The sequence below is a fragment of the Microtus ochrogaster genome, chromosome 4 (genome assembly GCF_000317375.1).
Source record: "Microtus ochrogaster isolate Prairie Vole_2 chromosome 4, MicOch1.0, whole genome shotgun sequence".
In the NCBI taxonomy this organism is placed as follows: Eukaryota; Metazoa; Chordata; class Mammalia; order Rodentia; family Cricetidae; genus Microtus; species Microtus ochrogaster.
The window spans coordinates 70,942,459-70,951,755 of NC_022011.1; positions in this window are offsets into that span (position 1 = coordinate 70,942,459).

The window sequence follows — 9,297 nt, forward strand, 5'->3', positions numbered from 1 at the left end:
GACCAGGCTGGCCTCGAACTCACAGAGATCCGCCTGCCTCTGCCTCCCGAGTGCTGGGATTAAAGGTGTGCGCCACCACCGCCCAGCTTAGCCAAGAACTCTTGATGTCCCCAGAAGCTAGGAGAGCACTTGGAGCAAACCATTCTCTCTCCCCATCTCAGTTCTACTGGCAGGCTGGGTTCACACTTCTAGCCTCAGGAGACAACAGATTTCTATTGTATAAGCCATTCAGTGTGTGACACTTTCTTAGGGAAGCTTCAGAAAAAATAATATGGCAAGTAACACTAGGGTCCAGCGGAAGGCAATACCTCCAGGCACTACCTTGGCCAGAGGGTCAGGATTCAACAAAGGTCGCCATTGGTCCAGAGTAGTCTGCTGTGGCCATAGAAACTGTGAGCTGAGGCAAAAAGTGGCGTAGGGAAGGGCTTAGGCCCTCAGAGTTGTGAAGTCCACATTGGAGGAAGGTGAAGGATACAAAAAGAACTGATGGATGGGGCTGGAGAGATGGCCCAGTGGTTAAGAGCACAGGCTGATCTTTCAGAAGTCCTGAGTTCAATTCCCATCAACCACAGGGTGGCTCACAACCATCCGTAATGAGATCTGGTACTCTATTCTAGCCTGTAGGGATATATACAGGCAGAACACTGTCTAAATAAATCTTTAAAAATAGAAAAAGGAAAGATACAAAAAGAACTGATGGAAAGAATTGATGGGAGTTGGGGTCTGCAGGCTTGAAGCCTTTGAAGAGAGCATTAAGAAGACACCACAATAGCACCATGAAACCTTTACAGAATAAAAGGGACAGGGTCTAAAGATAAGGATCAAGGTTAAGAAAACCATGTTTAGAGCCAATGGGAGTGAGCCAGTAAGAGATGAAAAAGATGGCAATGGCAATAAAGGAAAGCAGAAACATAGTTCTTCAAACATTAAGATATGTTAATGCTATATTAACTTTACTGTGCAAAAATAAGCAATAGGCAGAAAACTAAAAAGCTGCAGGCTAGAGAGAGAGTTCCGGGGTGAAGAGAACTGGCTACTCCGTCAGAAGACGGGTTCAGTGTCTAGCACCCACATGGCAGCTCACAACTGTCTGTAACTCCAGTTCCAGGGCATCAGATTCCTTCTTCCGACTTCCATAGGATCTGGACAGACATGTGATTCATAGACATACACGCAGGCAAAACTTTCATATACATTAATTAGAAAAAACTGCAGAAGTGTTACTGGCCATTCCATTGATGGGGATAGTTTCTTTACTGTGTACAGAAACCAACAGAATGTTGGAGGCCACTGGAGGATCTCCAACGCAAGGCAGAGGGATACAGGGACATGGTGTTGCTACATACTGTGTAACACAAATGTTTAATTGGCCCCTTTGGGCAACAATACTGAATGATTTCTAGTTCCTCTGGATAAACCAAACCATAAACCTCATGCTTGACGTGAATTACCCAGGCCATTGCTGACTGAGAAAGAATCGTCAGATGGCCCAAGAGTGAATACATTGAGTCTTATGTTTGTGGAAGAAGAAAAGAACTGAGCCCACAAGTGAAACGGAAATAGGTTTCAGAACAGAAAGAAAATCATGCAGGAGTTCTGCCCACCCCTATCACATTCACGGAGAAGCAGAGGCTCTGGGCATATTTCTGCTTGCCATTCTTAACTCCCCATGCATAAATAACTGGCTAACTGAGCTATAACCACAGAGTCCCAAGTGGGTCCATTTTCCTAGGCAGCTTCAAATCTTCTCATAACCACATTCAGTTGAAATGGGCTTTTCCTAAAACCCATGAAAGATGTCGCATTCCTCTGTCACACAGAAGGTGAATATTACCCAGGTCTCTGCATGCTCAGCACTGCCCAGCTGTTTATCATTCCAAATCCTCCACGTCAAGCCAACGTGGTCTTCTTTGTCTTTTAGAGAACATCGACCCTGACTATTTGAAGGGAGGATTATAAATACACCACACGCTCTAACAACACCACCTACAAAATCACCGGCAATGCAGAGAAAGGCGAGAAATGCTGTTTTTCAGCATCACTTTTGACCACAGTAGAGATCTGACGGGCATGCAACATTTATCTTCTCCTCTGCGGTACGTAGGAAATATGTCTCGTCACTACATGCCAAGAGTCTCTGAAGGGTTTTACCTGGGCCTTTTATTATTTCTCAGGAATCTTAAGGAGGAAACCAAGGTCACTAAAACCTATGGAGGATGGTAAATACCTTGTAGTGTTGTTTTAGTTGATAAAAGGTGCTTTACAAATCACACCAGGACTGTGTTGGAATACCAAATCATTCAGCTGGGGAATAGTTTATATACTAACCAAAATCAGCTAGGGGACAAGTCTGACCTTGGTAATTAAAATAATAGAAATGCTTAATTGAACATTTTTTTATCTGTTAATTCTCTGCCATGTAGACATGAAAAGGATTGCACAAACCACACACACACACACACACACAACCTAACTGAACCAGTGAGACAATGGGATCAGAACAACTCTGTCTAATAAAGAATACAGGGACAGGGTGGCAGCTTCCAGAGAGATGTAGAGAGCAGGATCAGGCATTTGGGTTCACAGTCACCATTTCTTTCTGTTCCCAGACTCTGAAGGGCAGATGTTCTTTGTGCTTTATGGATCAAGGAATGAAAATGTCTACCACACTGCTCTCTGACAGAACTGTGAGGGGTCCGAGGTTTTACCATAGCACGCTGAGAGTAACCACCTGTGGCTTCATACACACCTGCAAAAGACATGAGGCTGACTCCGAGATGAAGATGCACAGCAGCCAATGTGAACGCCGCCCACAAGCCAGTTTCCTAGTTAGGGTGCCCAGCCAACCAGTGCGCTCAGGACCGCTTCAGTTGGAACCCTGAAAGGCCTCAGCATCCTACAGCATCCTACAGCAGTTAATCCCTTGTGTGCATCTCACAAAGGGACCAGGGAGCAACTCTAGAGGGTGATGCTCACACAGCAGGCCTGGCTCACAGTTTAGACATCTGAGATTAGGGGACCCCAACTTTATAAAGTCTTGCACGTAAGCACAACCAGTTTTTGCCCCAAAGAGGACCCTAAAAATTTATTTATTAATCTATCCATTGATTCATTTACTGCAGTACTTATTCTTGTCCCTGTTGTTGTTGTTGTTGTTTGTGTGTGTGTGTGTGTGAGTGTGTGTGTGTATGTGTGTGTGTACTTGGATGTCAGATGACAACTTTTGGAGTTGGTTCTCTCCTTCCGGCTTAAGTTCCAGGAACTGGACTCAAGTCATCAGTCTTGGTGGAAAGTTCTCTTGCTTAGTGAGCCATCTCATGGGCGCGGGAGGTATCATCTGTAATGTCTTGACTCACAAAGAAATCTTCCCGCTGCTATGAAACAGGACGCCCTACCTCCTAAGACTGTCTTCTCTGCAAGCACACTTGAACAGGCACAATTGTGACAAGAAGGACAGAATGGGGGGCCTCATGGAGAGTTTACTCCTAACACTTCCGCCAGTTAATCAGTGATGAAGACAGTGTGCAATTCAAAATTATTCAGCTTCGTAATCACACTTGCTACCCACCTTTTAAATTATGCATGGGATTTATGACATCTGAGTTGGATAAAGAAGGCTTCCATTTTTGTTGTTTATTTTTTGAGGAAGGTCTCTTTCTTTTCATTCGAACTTTGAACTTTTAGTCATATGTTTAATGTAGAATACTGTCCGTATCATCTGCCATTATGAAATAAAAGTTTGCAAGTTTAGCAGGCTAGTACTATAAAATAAAATAAAGAATGGGTTGGGCTAATTGACTCCTAAATGTCCTATCATCCTCCTTTAGCCTTGTTACTACCTGGGATTTGATTTCTATTTGAGTTGAAGGTACAGCAAAATGGTAATGTGTGGTGCGTGTGTGGGTGTGTGTATGTGTGTGTGTGTGTGGTGTGTGTGTTTGTGTGTGATATGTGTGTTGTATATGTGTGTGTATGTGTGGTATGTGTGTGTATGTGTGTGTGCACGCATGCGTGTGTGTGTGTATATGTATGTGTGTGGTGTGTGTGTGGTGTGTGGCTTGAAACTGGAGCGCTGTACATGCTAAGCAAGTACTTTAACCCTGAATGAGAGTCCTGGCCCTCCTGCCTCATTTTTTAATCCAGGCAAAATTCCAAAAGCAAACCTAGGGTATGAATTTTAATACTATGTTTATTTTTAAAAAAACATGCTCCATCATTTAAAAAGAAAGTAGCTAAGATTGTTGCATAGAAACCCTATTTTTCACAAATTTTGCACAGCTGTTGACCACAGAATCAAATGGGTATGATTATTTTAGACAGATTTTTAAAGTCTTTTTTTCCCCCCCTGTAGTATTCAGATCAAATTTCCTTTTCCTTTTTCTGTTTAACACAAGGTGCCAGCAGGGGCGGATATTACAGCATGTTTTTAAAATTTTGTTTTCATTTCCTTTTGGGTGGAACTAGTTCTTTTTATCCGTTGCTCTCTAAAGACCAAAAGGACGATGAACTGAAGAAAGAAAAGAGCAACTGGAGACAGAAGGTGTGTATACGAGATTCTATACGGACTGAGTGAAAGTTGCCTTCAAGAACATCATGGCCCAGATAACTGTTTAGGAGTCAGAACAAAGTATGAAAACATGATTGACACAGTTGACCCTTTGAGAGATGTTTGGTGGGGGAGATGCCCTTTGGACCTGAACACTCTGACAGAAGCCACACGGAGATGCTCCTGTGACCCCGCCTCCCATCCTGAAGCTACCAGACTGATGTGAGAAGCGACCCAGGGGCGTTTTCAGAAGACTAGTGGAAATACAAACTCTCTCCTCCAGTGGATGCCCTTGGGAGCCCTTCATCTCAGTGCAGGAAGTAGAAAGAACTCCACAGGAGACAGCAGCCTTGGACAAGCAACAGCACAAATGTCCTACCTAAACATGATCAAACTCAGTTTTAGCAAAAGATTGTGACCTGGGTGCCGGGCGGTGGTGGCGCACGCCTTTAATCCCAGCACTTGGGAGGCAGAGGCAGGTGGATCTCTGTGAGTTCGAGGCCAGCCTGGTCTACAGAGCTAGTTCCAGGACAGGCTCCAAAGCCACAGAGAAACCCTATCTCGAAAAACCAAAAAAAAGATTGTGACCTGGGGTGGTCCCCAGATTACCTCAGACTCCAAGCTGCTGGATGGAATTCTATCAGAAGTCAGGAAATCCCCATGCAAGCTTGGCTTTACATATTTGATTAAGAAACGTGGAACTAGTCGGGCGGTGGTGGCGCACGCCTTTAATCCCAGAACTCGGGAGGCAGAGGCAGGCAGATCTCTGGGAGTTCGAGGCCAGCCTGGTCTACAAGAGCTAGTTCCGGGATGGGCACCAAAGCTACAGAGAAACCCTGTCTCGAAAAACCAAAAAAAAACAAAAAGAAAGAAAGAAAGGAAGGAAGAAAGAAAGAAAGAAAGAAAGAAAGAAAGAAAGAAAGAAAGAAAGAAAGAAAGAAAGGTGGAAATAAAAGGCTTGGTCTCCAGTGGAGTTGATCTGACAAAATCTTTCAAAACGGGGACTCTGTGGAATAGCAAACAGCGGGAAAGATGCTTAGCGTGGCGCTGTTTTTCTCTCCAAATGAGTCAGAACCTGGCATGCAAGGAGAAAAACCAGAACGCATTTGGATCACGCAAGAGAATTTAATAAAACCTGATTTTCAGCAGGCTATTTTCTTTTAGAAGAAATGTTCCTTTGAGGCTTGGAGGCTCTGTTTTCTACTGCCTGACTCAAAGCATGACGTTCCCCTGCCTTGGAAGCACAGACACACAAGGGTTATTGACATTTCCAGTTTAAACTGAAAGGGTGCAGGCATTGCACGACACAGGCCATGGCCGCCTTTTGAAAATTTCCCACTGGCTCCGAAGTGCAGGAAGCCGTGATTTCCAGAGGGCCCACCATTCTGGGCAGTTTGCCCTTGAAACCAGCTGGCCTCTCCTCCCCATTCTGTGCTCCTCCCAATCTCCACATTCTATAAAGCGTTCTTAGTTGCTGATGCTTCTCCCGACTCCCTTTTCTCCTGCCCAGTTTCTGACATTTTCCTTCTTTGCTTACTACCCTATAGCCAACCTTTTCCATGGCTTGCAAGCCCAATATTCATTTTCTCTGCATTTCCATTTCCTTGGAATACATTCTGATGGCAATGAACCCTTAAAATGATTGTCAGTCACAACCGGTCGCCATTGGGCCTTTCGGTGCCATCAGTAAGACTGGTCAGTGGCCAGCATGGGTCACCCTCCCTTGCTCAAGGGGATTTCAGAAGTGGGTGCAGCTGGGTGTCCTGCTGACTGCTGCTTCTCCCACACGGCTAAGACTGGGATGCTTCCCATGACTGTCTATCCTGGAATTCTCGGCGCTGTCAATGACACACATTGATTTGGGGCCAACCACGTGCCATGTGCTCTGAATAGAAAACATCCTGCTCCCATGAGTCCCAGTCCTGGAAGACAGAAACAGACATGCTGACGTGGCAGGCTAGCTGGCGCTAAGCCCATTGAGGGGCTGATAGAGCAGAGCTGAAACTCTTTTCATGATTGTCATACATCTTAAGACCCGTAGCTTCTGATTTCTGCCCATGATACCAGGGAAATCAAAGACCCCTCTTGGGGTTCTTAGTCTCATTAATAGAAGAATTTAAGAATGAACTCAAATGGAAACGAGAGGACAATTTTATTAGCGTTTAAAAGAAAAAGAATCCCAGGTCAGACAAGCTGTGAATCTCAGCAGCTGCCCAGAGGAGGAAGACGGGAAGCCAGCACAGTGGTCAGCCACGTGGTGGACAAGCAGCCATGGAGAAGGGAGGGAAGCCCTGAGGAAACCTAAAGATCAGGAAAAGACACACTGAGGCTCCAGCAGCATCCAGAAGATGAAAGAACAGAAGAGAATACACACCTTTGTGAGTCAGGAAGGCAAGCTGACCAACCCAACCAAACCTCAAGGCAATTGTCGGGACCTCGCAAAAAGGCAGGAATTCTGGGAAGAAAATAGTATCTCATTAAAAGTATAATTATTGCCGGGCGATGGTGGCACACGCCTTTAATCCCAGCACTCGGGAGGCAGAGGCAGGTGAATCTCTATGAGTTCGAGACCAGCCTGGTCTACAGAGCGAGTTCCAGGACAGGCTCCAAAGCCACAGAGAAACCCTGTCTCGAAAAACAAAAAACAAAAACAAAAAAAAAGAAAATTATTCCCACCTATGTCTTTAACATGACTTAGGTAAGCCTGCCTCCCAAAGTCTGAAGAGCAGAGAAAATAGCCCAGAGTGTCAGGGATAACTTAAACTTCTAGTATCAGGCAAAAGGAAAAACAGGAACAAATTAATGAGTTTCTTCAAGCTGTGGAATCTGAGTTCACAAGGCACCCACATCCAGGCTCCTGTGTCTCGGGACAAAGGATTGCACCAAGGAAACATATAAGGACATCTTATAAAACCAGACAAACATTCCAAAGAATGAGTGGTCTCAGGACAAAGGATTGCGCCAGGGAAAGATGGTTAGAAATAAGGATATCCTATAAAGCCAGGCAAACACTCCCAAGAATGAGTGAGCTAAGGAAGAACCCTGAATGCACTAAGCTCCCCGCAGCTGGACCTGGTAGGATGTGTATAGAGCACCCTGCCCTCCCAAGCTTGGATAGCTCCCACTTTCTTTATGCGTGTTGCATTTGTTAGATGCTCAAAGCTTCCAGTCTTCCTTTGCAAACTAGCCTGTGCAAGCTGCGTTTGTCCCATGAAGCCCAGATGGGGAAAGGTTTCCAGTCTCTCTCTGCCACCTGGATTCTTCCGCATGGGAACCGTGAGGTAGCTCTCGTTGCAAAACATAGGGCATTGAGCAAAAAGACTGTTTACTCATCTCTGTTCAGCTGGTGGTTGTGACCGTAAGAGAAAGAAGGCAACCTTTGATCACTATCTATGTTTGAAAGCTTTTTTTTTTCTCCCGGAAATCAGATTCTTGGGTGGTAGACTTCAGTAGTTCTATTAATAATGGGATATAAAAACTTAAAGCTGGGAGGTGGCAGAGGTGGCTCCATGGTTAAGACCACTGGCTGTTTTCCCAGAAGACCCAGCTTCGACTCCCCATCATGCACCTGATAGCACACGTCTGTAACTCCGGTTTCCTTTTCTGACCTCCACGGGCACCAGGCGTGCAAGAGTGCATAGACATGCATGCAAGCAAATACACATACACACACTTAATATTAATTAATTGCTTACTAATACTTAATTCTTAGCCACATGTCTGCAATTCCAGCGCTCAGGAAGAAGATCTCAAGTTTTAGGCCAACCACGGATATTTAGTATATATTGTAAAACCCTGTCGCAAAATAATTTTTTAAAATACGTTTTATAGCATTGTTTAAGGCCTCCAACCAATGCTGCTGACACACAGTTTGAGGAAGTGAATATTTTCTTCTAAGTTCTCCACACAGCACTACTGAAATCAAAGCAGTCTGAATCTTTACACGTTCAGTTCTTTTCGACCAATGAAGACATATCGTTCATCTGTGTAGCCAGAACCACATGCACCCACAGAACAATCTACAAGAGAGAACAGGGTATGCCGCTTCCTCTCCACGCCCGACCACTTCCCAGCTCACGCGAGAATGGGCTCACAGTCAATGACAAACCGCTGCAGTTTCTTTTACACAGGAAAGGGAGGGAGGCCCAGAGAGGGCCCTTTGTGGAAACCTTCCAAGGAAGGAATTCTGTGATTTTGCCATATTATCTTTAGAGATCACCAGGAGGACAGAGACGGGGATGGGATTAACTCAGGATTGACAGAATTTTAAAAACCATTTACCAGATAAAGTTATTCATAGCTGTGCCTCTCCTTTATTTGAAAAGTAGGAAATGATCTCTTACCCAAGACATCTGTTCGGCTGTATTTGTTTTACTGAAATGGTCAAGCAATTGCAGAAACTCTACGGCGGCGTAGGGAAGGCAATTTTCCATTGAGAAGCCACTTGGCCGACTTGTCTGAAAAGAAACATCGCTGTAAAGTTACACGAAACAAACTTGATTCCCTTCAAGTGAGCGCTTCTGGAAGGTGTACGGGCTGATTCAGACCCCGAGGCCTGTGAGCTCATCCAGCTCTCAAAGCGTCACACCTGGCTGTGTGGGACCACCCCACGGACTGATGACACGTGGGAACCGGGGACTTGATCAGCAGCTAGAGAGAGAATGGACGGAAGAGAAACAAAGACGCGAAAGCACAGAGAGCCGCAGTCTTTAGGAAACCGCAAATCCACCAAGAGCACAGCCACAGCCTCC